The following is a 16,432-nucleotide window of genomic DNA, read 5'->3' as shown; positions in this document are numbered from 1 at the left end:
CATATGCTCCTAAGTCCTTTCTATACTCTTAAATCGACATCATTTTAACAAAATCCCAGGATATAGCCAAAACTCCGCTATCCAAAATTGGATTAAAAACAAAACAAATCGAAGCCATGATAGGTGAACCAGGATATAGCAAATGATGGCTGCGTATGCAAAATAGAAATAAATACTCCATGATATGGAGAAGGGCATGAATAACTGGTCAATCGGGAGAGAATTCTTGCAGGACGTGGCCCTTGAGCTGAGTTTTGAAAGGATCCAGGGGTTCCCCAGGGGAAGGTAGGGAGAGGGAGAGTTCCAAGCCTGGGAGATGGGATGCTGTGCAGAAGGAACAGCCAGTTTGACTAGAGGTCAGCTGTGTTAGAGGGAGCAAGATGTAATCACACTGAAAAGATAAGCCAGAGCCAGACCGTGAAGAGCTTCTTCAAAGACCAAACAGAAGAGGCTTTGTATAACGCTAAGGACCATAGGGAGCCCGTGGAGCCTCTTGCAGCTGAGGGGAGGGCAGGGAAAGATGGCAGTGCTTGTGAGATGAAAGGGATTTGTGGAGATGGAGGGTACAGTCCCACTAAGTGGAGAATGCATAGGTAGGGGATGGGCTGTGACCTCAGCAGGACATCATGGGAGCCATAGGGTCAGATCTGTGCCATAGAAATATTAATTTGTCAGGGAGCAGAGTTGGAGATGGATTGGAAAGGGAGAGATGCTGCAGGGAGACCAATTATGACCATACTTCAGTAGTCAAGTGAATGGTTTTTTTTGTTTTTGTTTTAAATTTTAAACCCTTACCTTCCATCTTGAAGTCAATATTGTGTATTGGCTCTAAGGCAGAAGAGTGGTAAGGGCTAGGCAATGGGGGTCAAGTGACTTGCCCAGGGTCACACAGCTGGGAAGTGTCTGAGGCCAGATTTGAACCTAGGACCTCCCATCTCTAGGCCTGGCTCTCAATCCACTGAGCCACCCAGCTGCCCAGTCTAAGTGAATGTTGATGAGGGTCTAAACTAGGAAGGTTGTGGTTGGCACTTGATTGTATGTGAAGGGTAAGTGAGAAGCAAGGGTCCAAGTTGGCTCCTTGGTTGTGATCCTGGATGACTTTAAGAATGTACTATGGACAAAAGTAGGAAAGTTAGGAGGAGGGAAGGGTTTAGGAGGAAAGATGAGTTCTGGTTTGTACATGTTGGGTTTAAGATGCTTATGGTGCAAATAGATGGAAATGTCAAGCAGCCAGTGGGAGATACGAAATAAGCTTAGGAGAGAGAGAGAAAGACTGAAGAGCTTGATTTGGGAATCGACTCCAGAGAATTATTATTTTTAGTCTTGGTGGGAAGCCCAGAAGCAGTGGGTGGGTGGGATTGGCAGGGACCAATTTAGATTTGATATCAGGATAAACTACCTAACAATTAGGGTCCATCCCAGCAGCAGAATGGGCTGTGTTGGGAGGTAGATAGTTCCCCCTGGCTTCAAAGCAGAAGGTGGATGTGACCAGGGGTCACGTGGTAGAGTGGATTCCTTCTGGGACATGAGTTAGGGCAGATGGCCCTTGGGATCCCTTCCAACTCTTCCCAAATGCCCTTTCGAGGCATTAGAGCTAGCGATGAGAATGAGATAGTGACAGTGTGCCTTTCTGAGGTGCCCAGAATTGAACGAAATCCTCCAGGTATGTTCCACTCAATGTAAAGTGCAGAGTACTCCAAGCTCACCTGTCCTGGACGATTTCCTTCTCCTAATGCAGCCTCAGATCACTCAGCTTTGATCCCTGGATCCCTGGAGAGGGGATCCTGGATCCCCTGGGATAGAGGGGAGAATGTTGGGCTAGGAGCCAGGCATCTTGATTCTTCCATTTTCTTGTGTGACCTTAGAAGGAAGGGTGGGAGAGATGGAGAAAGGAAGCAATGAAGGGAGGGACAGAGGGATGGAGGGAGAAAGAAGGAAGGAGGAAGAAAGAAAAGAAGGAAAGAGGGAGGGAAGGAAAAGTGAGAGGGAGAAAGGAAGGGAGGATCAGAGGGAGGGAGGGAGGGAGGAAGGAGGAAGAAAGAAAAGAAGGAAAGAGGGAGGGAAGGAAAAGTGAGAGGGAGAAAGGAAGGGAGGATCAGAGGGAGGGAGGGAGGGAGGAAGGAGGAAGAAAGAAAAGAAGGAAAGAGGGAAGGAAGAAAGGTTAGAGGGAGGAAGGAAGAAAGGAAGGGAGGAACAGAGGGAGGGAGGGAGGGAGGAAGAGAGAGAGAAGGAAGGACGAAAAAAACAAGTATTTAAGAAAAAAAATTTAAAGAGCTTTTGTTGGTAATTTCTGATTCTTACATCATCATAGTATCCCATATATCCCTTCCTCTCCCCTTCCCAGAGACATCCCATATGACTAATGGTATTTTCCAGAGAGGAATGTACCTGGAGGCCAGTACATCTGAATGCTACACTGACAAAGTAGAAAAACAGTAGCATCTGTGGACCTCTCCCCTCCCCAAAGGGGCATATTAGGGACATCTTTTCCTGTCTCTTCACAGTGGAGATATTTTTTCCTGTCTCTTCATTTGAGTCTTGGTGATCTTTGTAATTTTGTTGCATGTCCTTTTGGATTCTTGGCATGTCATTCTTTCCATTTACATTGTTGTAGTTATTATGTATATTGGGAAATGAGCATTTAGTAAGTATCTGCTGTGTACCAGGATCAAGCATTTTACAAAGATTAGATCGCTTGATTCTCACAACATCCCAGAGAAGGTAGTTGCTATTTTGATTCCCATTTTAGGAAAGACAGGCAGAGGTTAAGAGACTTGCCCAGGGTCACAGAGTTAGTAATTACCAGAGGTTTGGGCCTCCCTGACTCCCTACCCAGAGCTCTAAGTGCCTTTGGAGAAGTCACTTTATATCCCTGAGCCTCAAGCTCTTCATCTGTAACAGGAAGATAACAAGACTAGGAACAAATGAAATGATGGTTATGAAAGTGTTTTATTGACTTTAAAATGAAATATAAATATGAGATACTTGCATTATATACCCAACCAAAGTGCCTAGTCCCAGTTTGTGACTGTCTCTTTGTTAAATAGAGGGGGTTTATGGATAACAGGATACACTACAATTTCAGGGGGATCAGCAATAATAAGGATATCTTGGGGGCAGCTGGGTGGCTCAGTGGAGAGAGTCAGGTCTGGAGTCAAGAGGTCATGGGTTCAAATTTGGATTTAGACACTTACTAGCTGAGTGATGCTAGGCAAGTTATATATAGAATACTAAGAAATTGATTCTAAGACAGGTTCTAAGACATTCTAAGAAGGTAAGGGTTTAAGAAAAAATAATGCTGAGTTCACACATTTATGTAGTACTTTACAGTTTGCAAAGCAGTGTTCATGGATGATCTCATTTGATATTTACCACAGACTCATGAGGTACATGGTATTATTTCTGTGTTATAGATGAGGTATCTTAGGACCACATAGCCAGTATTTCTCAGCAGCAAGACTGATCTAACTCCAATAGTATCAGTTCCAAGGCAGAAGAATAGTAAGGACTAGGGAGTGGGGTTAAGGGACTTGTCCAGGGTCACACAGCTAGGAAGTGTCTGAGGCCAGATTTGAACTCTGCTTTTCCTGATTCTAGGTGTCCCTATTCTCCTTTATCTTCTAAATCCAGAACCACTCTTTTCTACCTTCCGCTAAATATCCAGGGGTTAGAAAAGATTTTAATTACAACCCCAACTCCCTCTCCCAGGTTATGTTGCTCACTCCTCACTTTAGAGTTCTTCTCCTCTTTCCTTAGGTGACCCTTGTGATAATTGTCTAAATCTGCTCATGAGGGCCAAGGGCTACCAGCTTTGAATCTATAGATAACGGCATGTGGCCGCATTGATTATCGAGCAAGCAATTTCCATATCTGAGTTGCCCATGGAGGGGCAGTCTGCTCCTGCCCAGCGGCCCAAGGTCCTCATCACTCTCTCTTGGGCTCAGTGTGGGGGCCTTTCTGAAAGACTGCAGGGTCCTTACTGTCCAACAGGAGTTAGTCCGTAGAAGCCTCCATCTCCTTCCTGTGGCCAATCATGTCACTGCAGTGGCTGCTCTTTGAGTCAGTCTTACCTGATTGGGCTTGGAACAAGTGTAAGGAATTAATGGCATTTACTAAAAATGTTAAGATAGGTAACAATTAAAAGATAGTCTGGAGGCTCAGCGCCAGAGTGATAAGCGTCTAGTAATAAAAAGAGAGAGAAGAGAGAGATTTCAGTCTCACTAAGTTAAGGTAAGATCAGGTCCCAGATTTCAGCCCATGCTGTGCGGCCCCTTGTGAAGAGCCAGAATCCCCCTAGCCCACTTGTTTTTAAACGTCATGCTGGGGTGACCACATTCCTCTGGCTCTTTCTCCTTTGCTGACCCTCACACTAACACCAGGGCTTAGACTCTACTTGGGATCAACATCCTCTAAATAATTTCCTTCCTATAATCCCCACTCCGATTCTTTGGGAGGCCAACATGGCAAGTCTCCCCACTCTTGGGTTTTTTAGGAGATTGACATGTTGGGTGTCTCCAGTGGATCATTTCACATGGAGGTATACATTTGGGATTTTCTCCCTAGGGGATATCAAAATAGAAACGATATTGTACACAACATGGAGGGAGTTACAACCATTTGGGGAATAAAAGAGAAAGAAAAACTGATTGATAGGTGCACTGACAAAAAGCAGCCAGTTAGGGGGTACTCCCTTTAAATGTGAGAGTAAAAATGAATTAATACTCCAAGTAGTTAAATTTATAAGATTTTAATAATAGCAAAGTGTGAGAGAAAAAGGGGTTAATTCAGCCGAGTGAGCAGAGCACGGAGCCAAAGACCCACACCTGCAATGCTTTACCAGAGCAAAAGCCCCCAAAAGCCCCACAGCATGGGTTTATCTCTCAAATGTCCTGAGTAAAGTGGGCAGGGAACTTAAAAGGATGCTGGGTAAATGTAGTTCAGGTGTGTCAAATTTCTAATGGCACACAGAAGAGTTTACAATCAGGATAAATGGTAGGCTCAACCCCACCTCAGTGCAGTTCCCTAGACCCAAAAGTTCATTCTGAATCTCCTGATAAAGTGTGTGATTTCTGCAAGCATCCTTTTAGCATCTTCTCCAGAGGATCCATTTTCCTGATCTAGGGTATTGGCGATTATCTTTTCCTAAAATTACTTTAAAAGTTCTTAAACTTTGGTACTTTTAAAATCATTACACAATTTCCCTCTCAGGAGGTTACCAACAATAAAATCAATGCAGGATGTATGGCTAAGCCATAAGGTATATGAATCAATTCTCCCCAAAACAAGAAGAGAGAGAAAAATTAAAACAAATATTAAAATCCTATATGTATAAAATATGAGTATAAATTAAAATCACAACAGGACCTTGATTCATCATCAAGGTCCAATTGAGGTAGTTTGCATCCTACAAGCATGCAGGACAGTTGCAGCAATATTGTAGTTACCCAACATCAGCCAGAACCACAGAAAGTTGCTATACCACAGAAGACAAAAAAGGACAAAAGGCTGAGGAAAAAGGGAAATACGATTCCCTCGTCTGATTTCTACTTCAGTCACAGGGATAGTAAGCCAGAGCTAAAGCCAAGCAGAGATACATGTGAGTCTCACCTAAAGGCAGGAAATAGGGAAGTTCAACGTCAGGGCTTACCAAACCGCCACTTCCTCGAATCCTCTGAGGCAGCTTCTCTGCCTGGGCATAGATCATCACCAGCTCTATAGAGATTGTTGGTCTCCTTGATCTCATGTTTCTTCACATGGATCAGTGGCTCATTAGCAGTTGCTTCTTCTGAAATCAGACACAAATATCAGTTAAAAACCCCTAATATTTAACAACCAATGGCAGATTTCATAGCCTAAACTTTTTGAGTATGCAATGTTATCAGAGCTAATGGGTATTATAAACTGATCCTTCAACATAAAAATATTAATACTGATTCCATTTAAAGCTAAAAAAAAATCTAATTTCAATTAGGAAGAGAGAAAGAAGAAAAAAATCAAATAGAAAATCATATTGCACATCCCATTAAACAACGGACCAGCCAAACATAGGCATAACAAAAAGACATCACTTAAAAGTGAACGATGTCTCTCTAGCTTGGTCATGATCCACAATCTGAGTGTACATAATTTTTTCACCAGGTAAAAGTTTAGTATAAGTTAAGACAAACTTGAAAGAGTACCACAATTCCCAGGATTAAAAAGGTCCATTTGGCTAGAGTAGCTAACCAACCAGTTCCCTGTAGCCATGACAGTTTCTGTCATCCACCATTAGATGCCACATGGATCTCTAAAGCAATTTGCTCAGTGCCATGCAACATCTTTTGAAGCTTGTGGACATTTGTAACAATTTCACCAGATCTATTTATATAGGAGCAACAAGATGGATTAATAAGGGCACACACAACTCCCTCTGCAGCTGTAAGCATATCACGAGCTAGCCGGTTTTGGATAACTGTCTCTGCTAAGGAGTCAATCTCGTCCTATAGGAAGGGGATAGCCTTAGAAGTTTGGGATATGGCTTCAACTGGATCTAGAGCCAATCTTTTAATCTCAGCAGAGAAATTTCTAATAGAATCTCTTCCTGCCATCATTCCAAAATGAGGCAGAACCTCCTGGAAAGGCTTTGTGGTTCTTGATCTCTTGGTTCTTGAATGCCACCAATTAGCCAGATTCCTAGCTATGGACTTGGCCACCTGGCCAATAAAATGATCATGCACCAATACTGGAGGGTAACATAGACCACACCCAAGTACCCCACCACCCTTGGGAAGGGAGGAGTGGAAGAGTTACAGATATAGAATGGTCCAGGGATCACCAAGCCCCATGAGAAATCCACCTTCAGTGGGGATGAGGCAGTAAGTCGTAAAAGACACGTATGTATGTGTCCTGTCCTTTGTGTTTTCTAGCTTTGCCTTAGCACAAATAAATGTTGTGTTAGGGAATGCAATGGGGAGATTGCACTTTCCATTGTCACCCATATACCTACTACTCAATGAGCCCTTCCTTCTCTTCATACACTAATCAAAGGTGGGCACATGATTGGTCAGAGGTAGTGGGGCTCCCAGGTATCTGAAAACTGTGTCCAAAGACCTGTTAAAATCAATGGAGATTTTCAGCACTTTAAATTTCTCAAAGACCAGTTTGATGGAGTCCATCTATCATTATTTATGTGACTTAAAAGCAAGAGGGGAAAAAGTTTTTTTGGGTAACCTGTGCCCTTCCTGGGGTGCAAGCTGTGGTAAAGTCTCATTCTTATGGACTGGAATTGCTGCCCACAACAAAAACAGAGCTCTGATGGATCTGGTGACAGACCAACTATTCCTAAGGACCAATGGCTTTGCTTGGAAAAGAGTTTATCCAACTTCTCTATGGACTTTTACAATAGCATTATCCTTAGTCTAGTCATGAGAAGAGGGTACAAATGAAGACAATGTAACAGAATTTATAGCTAGTAGCCAAAACACACTAACCGAAGGAGACATTGTGTAACAGAATACCCTAGATTAGATTAATTCATAAACTTGAAGCAAAACCAAATCCCCAAACAAACAAGCAACAAATGCAGGATGTGTGGCAGGGTACAGGCACTCTGTGTCAGGAGAAGGGATCTGTTTTACATGCAAACAATCCAAGAGTCTTTTTCTCCAAATTTGATAGCTGTTGAAGTAGTTAGCAATACTTACAGCATTTAGGAAGTACCTTCCCAGGCAGGCTGATCTTGTCCCCTGGGTGTAGATCATGGAGTGAGAAGTCTAGAGTTCCAGATTCATGAAGTTCACAGAATTTGTTCTGCAAATCCTGTATATAAGAAGCATCAGAAATGTCCCCCAGAGGGCAGCTGGGTAGCTCAGTGGATTGAGAGCCAAGCCTAGAGATGGGAGGTCCTAGGTTCAAATCTGGCCTCAGACACTTCCCAAGGGTGACCTTGGGCAAGTCACTTGCCTAGTCCTTATTGCTCTTCTGCCTTGGAACCAATACACACTATTGACTCCAAGATGGAAGGTAATAAAAAAAATAGTGTCCCATGTATGTATGTGTGTATGTGTGTGCATGTGTGTGCACACACACACGTGAACCTCTATGGGGGGATGTCCAAACATTTCAAATGGTGAGATATGTAGGTCTTCCCTAGGTCTGCTATAAAACAAGACTAAGGGGGGAACTCGGACATTTCTCAGTGCTCAAATTACCAGTCAAATTTTTAAATTCTCTATTCATGAGATCCACTTGGCCTTAGCTCTGGGGATGGTAGGGTGTGTGGAATTTGGGAGTAATCCCCAAACAAGAATAATAAATCTGGAATAAAATAGAATCAGTAAAATGGATTCCCCTGCCTGAATCAATGCATGCAGGGGGGTCAAAGCGAGGAACAATCTCCCTCAAGAGTGGCCCCAGCATTGAGGAAAGTTTCCATCCATCTGGAGAGTCAGTTCACTATTAACAGGACACGCTTTATAATGCCCAACCTTAGGCAGTGTAATAAAATCAATTTGCAAATGCTCAAAAGGTGTGTAAGCCAGGGGAAGCCCTCAAATGGCTTGGTATGGAAAACATGTTGATTAAATGCCTGGCAAGAGGGGTGGGCTGCACACCCCCCAGAGGCTGTGTTGGTTATAGTATGATTTACATTAAGCTAATGAACTCACCTCTTTGGGGTCCCCTCATTTAATTCATGACCACCACCCACAGTCACAGGATAAAATATAATAACCGGTGATCAAAAATAATAACAGCTAATGATTAGTTTATTGTACACAGTTCAGTTCTGGGTTCTGCCCACAGAAGTTTTACCATAGAGCAATGGGGAGAGAGAGATGTGGTGGGGGTCTTATCTAAAGTTCTAAATTCTGTGGTCAGCCCTAACCTTGAGATCAAAGGAGCTGATTGGACTAAGAAAAGAAGCTAATGCAAATGAAGGAAACAAGACATCACCACAAACAATAGATGTGAGAGAAAGTCATAGGGAAACTGACCTTGGGGTCATTACAAGTGACTATTTCTGATATTGGGCAAAAAGAACCATCTAAGTGTGAACTGCACCTAAAGCAAAATCTGCATTGTTGATGGAATGTGGCCAAAGAGAGATGGTGACACAGTCCTTTCTCTCCATCTGCCCTCCCACATCTTTTCCCTTTCTCTAGGGAGAGAGCTGGATGTGGGGTGGATTATCCACTCACTTTACACTTCTTGCTTCCCTTTGGGATCTGGAAGCATTAACTTTTGATCTAAATGTGCACATGCATTTCTGAGCCTTTAAATATGACAAAGTTGCTGAGCAATGTAAACCCAAACTATTGTATTGTTTATTTATGGCTCATCTCTGTATAGATGAAGAAGAATCTCTTTTGTTTTAGAGGTCAGTCATAATAGAACTGGACTCGGGGGTTCAGAGCTACATAGTCAACAAAGTAGTAGATGGTTCTAAAGAATGCCATGAGACAAAGAGAGGTATTCCTGTCTCATTCCTAAGAAAATACTTCTGGCAAATGCAAGCTTTATGGATCCAAGAACAAGTAAGTTAAGGGAGCAGCCACTTTTCTTTCCTTTCCTTGGAAGCAAGAGCATTCAGGGTTTGAAAGGCAAACCACATCCCAGAGGAGTGGGGTACAAGGAGAGCTCATCCATACCAAGGAGTGGCCCCATTTAGGAAATGACATCAATTGATAGTTTTCCTAGCTCAGGGCAATAGCTCAGTCTGCTTTGCTCTCCTGCCTCACTTGGTTATCAGAGTATAACATGAAAGAAAATCCATTAAGAACTCCTGTATGGGGAAATTTCCCTTCAGCCATCTCGGAAAACTCCTTCATTATGACCTTCTGGATCTGTGGGTGTGTCTGGGAGGGGGTCCCCCAACAGTCCATGGATATACACTTAGCTTATAGAAAGGAATAAGAGAAAGAAAGCGAGTATATACTCCTTACTTCAAGATTTGGGATTATAAACAAGGGAGAGTAGGGAATATGGTAATGGGAATTAGTCTCTTCACTTTCATTCCAACAGGATTCATAATATCTGTTAGCCTTAGCATCTTGGGATCCTATTTCCTCTGGGAAGGCTGATGCTGATGGACTGCTTGGGTTCAGGAGTTCTACAGTAGGTCTAAAGCCAATGGAGTGTTATCACTAAATATGACACAAATATGGAGAGTTTCCAGGAGCAGAAGGCCACCAAGCTGCTTAATGAAGGGCAAAACTTTCCGGGTCAGCTATGGAGCAATCAAAGCTTCTATGCTGATCTACAATGGGGCTGGGCTTATGAGGGGCTACATCCAGTTCAAGTGAGAAACAGGGAGAACTTATCTCAAAAAAAAAAAAATCTTATCCATACTGCTAGTCTTTATTGACGAGTCATTTGTAACCCCATCCTCTTCTTTATGGAAGCCTGGGAGTCCAAATCCAAGGTCAAGAGAAGAAAGGAAAACAGCCATCTCTGGATGTCATAGTGGGTGGTTCTTTGCCCCCTCTATTTATCACATTGCTTCCTGTCCCAGTGGACACTGGGAGCAATAATTAGAGTCTCTGCAGCCTCTGCAGCCCTTTCTTTGATAGAAAGAGAGACAAGGGGACAAAGACAGAGAGAGACAGAGAATTGGCGCAGTCTTGTCTTCAGGTGGGATTTTGTTCAGTCATTTTCAGTCCAGTCAGATTCTTCATGACCCCAGTTAGAGTTTTCTTGGCAAAGATACTGGAACGGTTTGCCATGTCCTTCTCTAGTTCATTTTACCGATGAAGAAACTGATTAAAGGCGATTAAGTGACTTGCTCAGGGTCACCCAGCTAGTTAGTGTCGGAAGCCCCATTTAAACTCAGCAAGATGAGTCTTCCTGATTGCAGATGTAGCATTCTAGAACTGCACCCTGGGATATTGCATACACTGTTCTGTCATGCTCCAGGGAAGCTTCCTAGGCCTCTAGGTCCCCAAAGAAAAGATTGAAGAAGTGAGCAATTGTGCTTGTAAAAGGGGTTCCACCTATAGACTCCTGCCTTAAAAAGTGCCATAACTTTGTGCCTGCCACTGCCCTTCCTGGCTTCCTCCAAGTCCCAACTAAAAATACCTTTCTTTTCCTTTTCCCCAACCCCTCTGAAGTCTGCCTTCCCCCGGCCAATTATTTCCCATTTACCCTGTATAGAGCTTTATATTCATGTTGTCTCTCCCGTTAGAGTGCAAGCTCCTGGCCTCTTTTGCCTTGGTGTATCTACAGGATTGAGCACAGTGCCTGGCACATAGTAGGCACTGGAGAAATGCTTATTGATCCACAGATACCATTTCCAGCTTCCATTCTCATTCCCTTCAATGATGAATGTAAGAAGGAATCAGCTTGGTTTTTGTTTTCTGATCAGGACGGACAAACTGAGTATGAATCTGGGGGATGTGAGAAAGAAGGACTTATTTTTTGGTTGTTTTTTTTTTACTTAAAAGATTTAAATTAAGAATAGGAAAGACTTATTTATTGGGGGCAATTTTTACTTTAAAAATTTGAATTAATTAATTAAGAATAGGAAGGACTTATTTGTTGGGGGCATTTTTTACTTAAAAATTTGAATGAATGAATTAATTAAGAATAAGAAGGACTTATTTATTGGGGGCAATTTTTACTTTAAAAAATTGAATTAATTAAGAATAGGAAGGACTTATTTGTTGGGGGCATTTTTTACTTAAAAATTTGAATGAATGAATTAATTAAGAATAAGAAGGACTTATTTATTGGGGGCAATTTTTACTTTAAAAATTTGAATTAATTAATTAAGAATAAGGACTTATTTGTTGTTGTTGTTGTTTTTTACTTAAAAGATTTGAATTAGTTAATTAAGAATAAGAAGGACTTATTTGAGATGGACGCATCTATAGCCATAGAGCCCGATTGTCTATCTAGAGGGCCTGTCATCATCATTGTAGCCTAATACTCACCAGCAGCATTGACCTCATCCGGTTCACTTGCTCACTGAACAGCCTTGGAAGCAATGCCATGCATCAAATAGCCCATGAACAGGTCTTCAGCCCTTCCTTATGCCAGGGATGCACAGGAAGAGGAAAGCAGAGTCTCTGGCGGGAAGGAGCCCAGGTTCTATGGGCAGACAGTGTGGGATCTCTGCAGCAGAGCCTGGAGGCGATCTCAGAAGAGAACTAGAGCCCCAGCAGGGATGGGGAGCACTGACTGGGGAAGAGGAAGACTGGAAAAGGCCTCTTGCAGAAGGTGGGGTTTCAGCTGAGTCTTGGGGGAGGGCAGGAAACAGAGCTAAGGAAGGAGCCGGGAGATGGAGAACCCTGTGTGAGGCACAGTAAGGAGGTGCCGGAACTCACAGGGGAGCAAAATAAAGGAAGCTGGAAGGTAGGAAGGGGGGATGTTGGGGAGGACTTTAAAAGCCAGGCAGAACATTCTATCTCATCCTGGAGGTACTAGGGAACCCACTGGGATTTCTTTTTTAAACCCTTACCTTTGGTCTTAGAATCAATACTGTGTATTGGCTCCAGGGCAGAAGAGCAATAAGGGCTAGGCACTGGGGGTCAAGTGACTTGCCCAGGGTCACACAGCTGGGAAGTGTCTGAGGCCGGATTTGAACCCAGGACCTCCCATCTCTAGGCCTGGCTCTCCATCCACTGAGCCACCCAGCTGCACCTCGCCTCCCCCAGCCACTGGAATTTGTTGAGCTGGGGGTGGCATGAGTTGACGTGACCTGTAGCTTAGGAAGATCACTTTGGTGGCTGCTGAATGGGAGTGGGGAGAGACTTGAGTTAGGGAGACTAACCAGAAGGCTAATGAAATAGCCCAGGTATGAGATGCTGAGGGTCTGGGCCAGGGTGGCAGGTGAGTGGAGAGATGGAGCTATCTATGAAAGACTTTCTGAAAGCTGAAATGACAAGATTTGGCAACAGATTGTCTAGAAGGGGAGTGAAAAGAGCCTCTACAGATAACTAGAGGTGAAGCAGAATGGGAATGATCTCATGTTAGGAGAACTAACAAAGGTTTGGGTGTAACCCCTGTTGGTTGCAAGGAGGGAACCAGGGAAGGCTTCATGGAGGAGGGTAGTATTGGGGCTTGGAAGGACAGCTTGGATTTTAAAGGTAGAGACAAGAAGATAGGACATTCATTAGAAAGTATGACTAAAGGGTGCAGCTGGGTGGCTCAGTGGATGGAGAGCCAGGCCTAGAGATGGGAGGTCCTGGGTTCAAATTTGACCTTAGACACTTCCCAGCTGTGTGACCCTGGGCAAGTCACTTGACCCCCATTGCCTAGCCCTTACCACTCTTCTGCCTTGGAACCAATACACAATATTGATTCCAAGACAGAAGGTAAGGGTTTTTTATTTTAAAAAAAGGGGGGGGGGCAGCTGGGTAGCTCAGTGGATTGAGAGCCAGGCCCAGAGATGGGAGATCCTGGGTTCAAATCTGGCCTCAGACACTTCCCAGCTGTGTGACCCTGGGCAAGTCACTTGACCCCCATTGCCTAGCCCTTACCACTCTTCTGCCTTGGAGCCAATACACAGTATTGACGCCAAGATGGAAGATGAGGGTTAAAAAAAAAGAATGAATGAGTAAAGATGGGAAGGCAAAAATACAAGGATGAGTTTTGAAAATGGTAAATTGTCTAGTTTAGCTGAATATATGAAATGGAAGAAAAGCTGAAAAGTTTGAATTCAAAGCACAGGTGGTCTATAGAATGTCAGTCTAGAAAGTATTTTATTTGTCATTAGAATTTATTTATTAGTATTTATTCTAGTATGACTAGAAAGTATTGTGAAAAGATTTTACTTGATAGAAGTTAATAGGTTTTTGAGATGAGGAGAGGGGTATGATCAGAGGAAGATTAACCTGATCATGGGGGTCATATGGATTAGAGGAGAGGAAACTGGGGGTCAGTAGTCTGGGCTGGACTAAAGTTGGTGCTCTTAACAAGTTAAAAATCTCCAATTAAGCACCAAAGTGGAAATCCTGAGACATCAAAGAAGAGATGAAAAAAACTGGACGTGAGAAAACCTTTGAACTAAGAAATACAACTAGGACCTGGTATTAGGAAGGGAAAAAACAATGAAATGAGTTCATTTGATTAAAAAAAAGAAGAAAACAAAATTACAAGTATAAAAAAAGAGTGAATTCATCACCAATGAAAAGGAAATTAAAACCATTATTAGGAGCCATTTTGCCCAATTATATACACCAATAAATTGGACAATCTAAGCCAAATGGATGGATATTTGTAACAATATAAGTTGCCCAGATTGACAGAAGAGGAAACTGATGGAACCTTCCCATCTCAGAAAAAGGAAGCCAAGAAGCCACCAGTGAGCTCCCTATTCACAAGGGAATTCTACTATAAAACACTTAAAAAACAATTCATTACTATATAAACTACTTGGAGAAATCAAGTTGGCCTCCTTAATGGAAATAGGGAAGGGCCGGAGGCAGGCCTGGGGCTCCAGGCCACAAAAGGAGGCCGGTTGGGCGAAGGTCCTGGGCAGGAAGCAGTGGGAGCAGATCTGGGGCCTGGAGGGAGGCATCATGGGATTTCCCCTGGCCTGGGGGGTCCTTGGGTGGGAGAGTCAGAAGATGTGGGGAAGGGCACAGTGATCTACTTTGTGGGACGAAAGCAGATGCTTTTCCTTTTCAAAGTTTTGGGGCAGGGGTGTGGGGGCGGGGAGGAAGCCCAGGGAATGGGGAGGGAGAGCCGGAACCAGGGAGGGGAAAGGGTTAAGGGAGTGGGTGGGGGTGGGGAGAGCCAGCCTATGGCAGGAGGACACACCTGTGTGGCAGCCCTTTGCAGGCGTGGCCCAGGTGAGCTGGGGCTGGAGGGAGGAGGCCAGGGAGAGGCCCTGATGGTAGGCCCTCTAGACGCCGGGCCTCCAACGCGAATCTACCGTGCCTTGCAGACCCCTGAAAGGAGGGCCGTCAGGGGTCCAGAGGCAGGTAGGGAAAAGGGGGCCAGGGGAGAGGCTGTTAGGCCTGACTGGCCCAAGAAGAAGGAATGGTGGGTGAAGGGAATGGGGCTCACAGTGAGAAGAGGCCTCAGGCCTTGGGGAAGTAGAAAAGGGGGAGAAAGGAGGTGGTGGGCCAGGACGGGGGCGTGTGCACGGTAAGTGACTCCTCTGACCCCCCCCCACCTCATGCTGAGTCGGGGTCTGGGGAGCCCCTCTGACCCCCCATGGTGCTTGTGGCCCCTCTCCAGCAGGAGGTGTGCAGAGGGGCTGCTGGGCCAGGGCCAGCCTCCATCTCACTGGCCAGACGTCGCCGTGCCCGTCTCTCACCCATCCCTCGAGTGCGGCTGGCCGGGACTGGCGCCCCATCTTACCCAGCAGTGTTTGGGTGCCGCTCGGGAGTCTCTAATACTGCCGGGTAATGATGGAGGTCCTTTCCTCATGACGCCTCCCAATGCCCGCAGGCCCAGCCCAGCTCTGGGATGTCGACCCCTCGGTTCCCCCCTCCCAAGTGGGGCTCGGGATTTCTGTCCGCTTCTGAGCTGACCCCTTGCGGCCCCCTTGTGATTGGCCAGCTTTCCCTCTGAGGGCTGTGATTGGTTGACCCGTGACTACGGCCCAGGACTGACCCACGGAGGGACCCTCTCTGGGCCTGGCATTTGCCATTTGCTTTAGCTCCTCCCGGAGGCCTCTCCCAGCTAGCCAGAGAGGGACGCGGGATCCCCGTGGTGATTGGTCAGCTCCGGCCCTGGATGTGCCCAGCTGGCCAGCTCTGGGGCCATCTTCCAGTACAGTGGTGGATGGTGAAGCTTCTAACACTGTCTGGTAAAGATGCCCTCCGGGTTGGTTCTCCCTTCGACGACTTTTGGCCCGGGTGATCTGGGATCCACAGAGAAGGCCCTGCTCATGAGTGCCGGCAGACAGGGGTTGGGGTTCTGCTCAAGATCTCAGCTGCGGGGCTCTTTGGACCAGCCTGGGGGATGGAGACAAGATGGCTGCCCAGAGGTTGGGGCAGGACGTTGCCTCCATCTTCAGTTGGAATTTATGGGGCCCTCCCTGAATATACCTCCTTTTCCATCCAAGGTTCCCCTCTGCTCTTTGTGATAAAATAAAAAATAATTTTAAAAAAGGCAAAAGAGGGACCTAGTGGGATTTGGGTAGTGATTGTCCAGGGTCGAGGTCCTTTATGGTATTTAGAAATTAGCTGCTAATTCTAGTTTCTCTGGGCATATCTAGTTTCATTTTTTTTTAAACCCTTACCTTCTGTCTTGGAATCAATACTGTGTATTGGCTCCAAGGCAGGAGAGTGGTAAGGGCTAGGCCATGGGGGTCAAGTGACTTGTCCAGGGTCACACAGCTAAGAAGTACCTTGAGGTCAAATTTGAACCCAGGACCTCCCATCGCTAGGCCTGGCTCTCCATCCACTGAGCCACCCAGCTGCCCCCTTGCTTCATTTTTGCAAGCATCTCTCAAGAAACCGAGGCCCACCTCTGTGAGCAGCCCCTGAAATGGGGACTCAACCGG

The 16,432-nt window shown here is 45.0% G+C and overlaps 1 long non-coding RNA gene and 2 other non-coding genes across 3 annotated transcripts; 2 read left to right on the top strand and 1 right to left on the bottom strand.

Annotated features, from left to right (window-relative positions):
* Nucleotides 1–822: 822 nt before the first annotated feature.
* Nucleotides 823–8,853, bottom strand: LOC130454554 (uncharacterized). Its single transcript, XR_008912181.1, has 3 exons — nt 7,683–8,853; nt 5,648–5,785; nt 823–1,860 (listed from the first exon to the last, which is right to left on the bottom strand). It is a non-coding gene; the product is annotated as an uncharacterized LOC130454554 (long non-coding RNA).
* Nucleotides 8,854–15,271: 6,418 nt separating this feature from the next.
* Nucleotides 15,272–15,339, top strand: MIR200C (microRNA mir-200c). Its single transcript, NR_032215.1, has one exon. It is a non-coding gene; the product is annotated as a microRNA mir-200c (primary transcript).
* A 342-nt stretch (nt 15,340–15,681) lies between these two features.
* Nucleotides 15,682–15,745, top strand: MIR141 (microRNA mir-141). Its single transcript, NR_032216.1, has one exon. It is a non-coding gene; the product is annotated as a microRNA mir-141 (primary transcript).
* The last annotated feature ends 687 nt before the right edge of the window (nt 15,746–16,432 follow it).

The sequence above is a fragment of the Monodelphis domestica genome, chromosome 5, assembly GCF_027887165.1.
Source record: "Monodelphis domestica isolate mMonDom1 chromosome 5, mMonDom1.pri, whole genome shotgun sequence".
Lineage (NCBI taxonomy): Eukaryota > Metazoa > Chordata > Mammalia > Didelphimorphia > Didelphidae > Monodelphis > Monodelphis domestica.
Note: the sequence above shows the minus strand (reverse complement) of the source record. Positions and strands in the feature narration are given on the sequence as shown.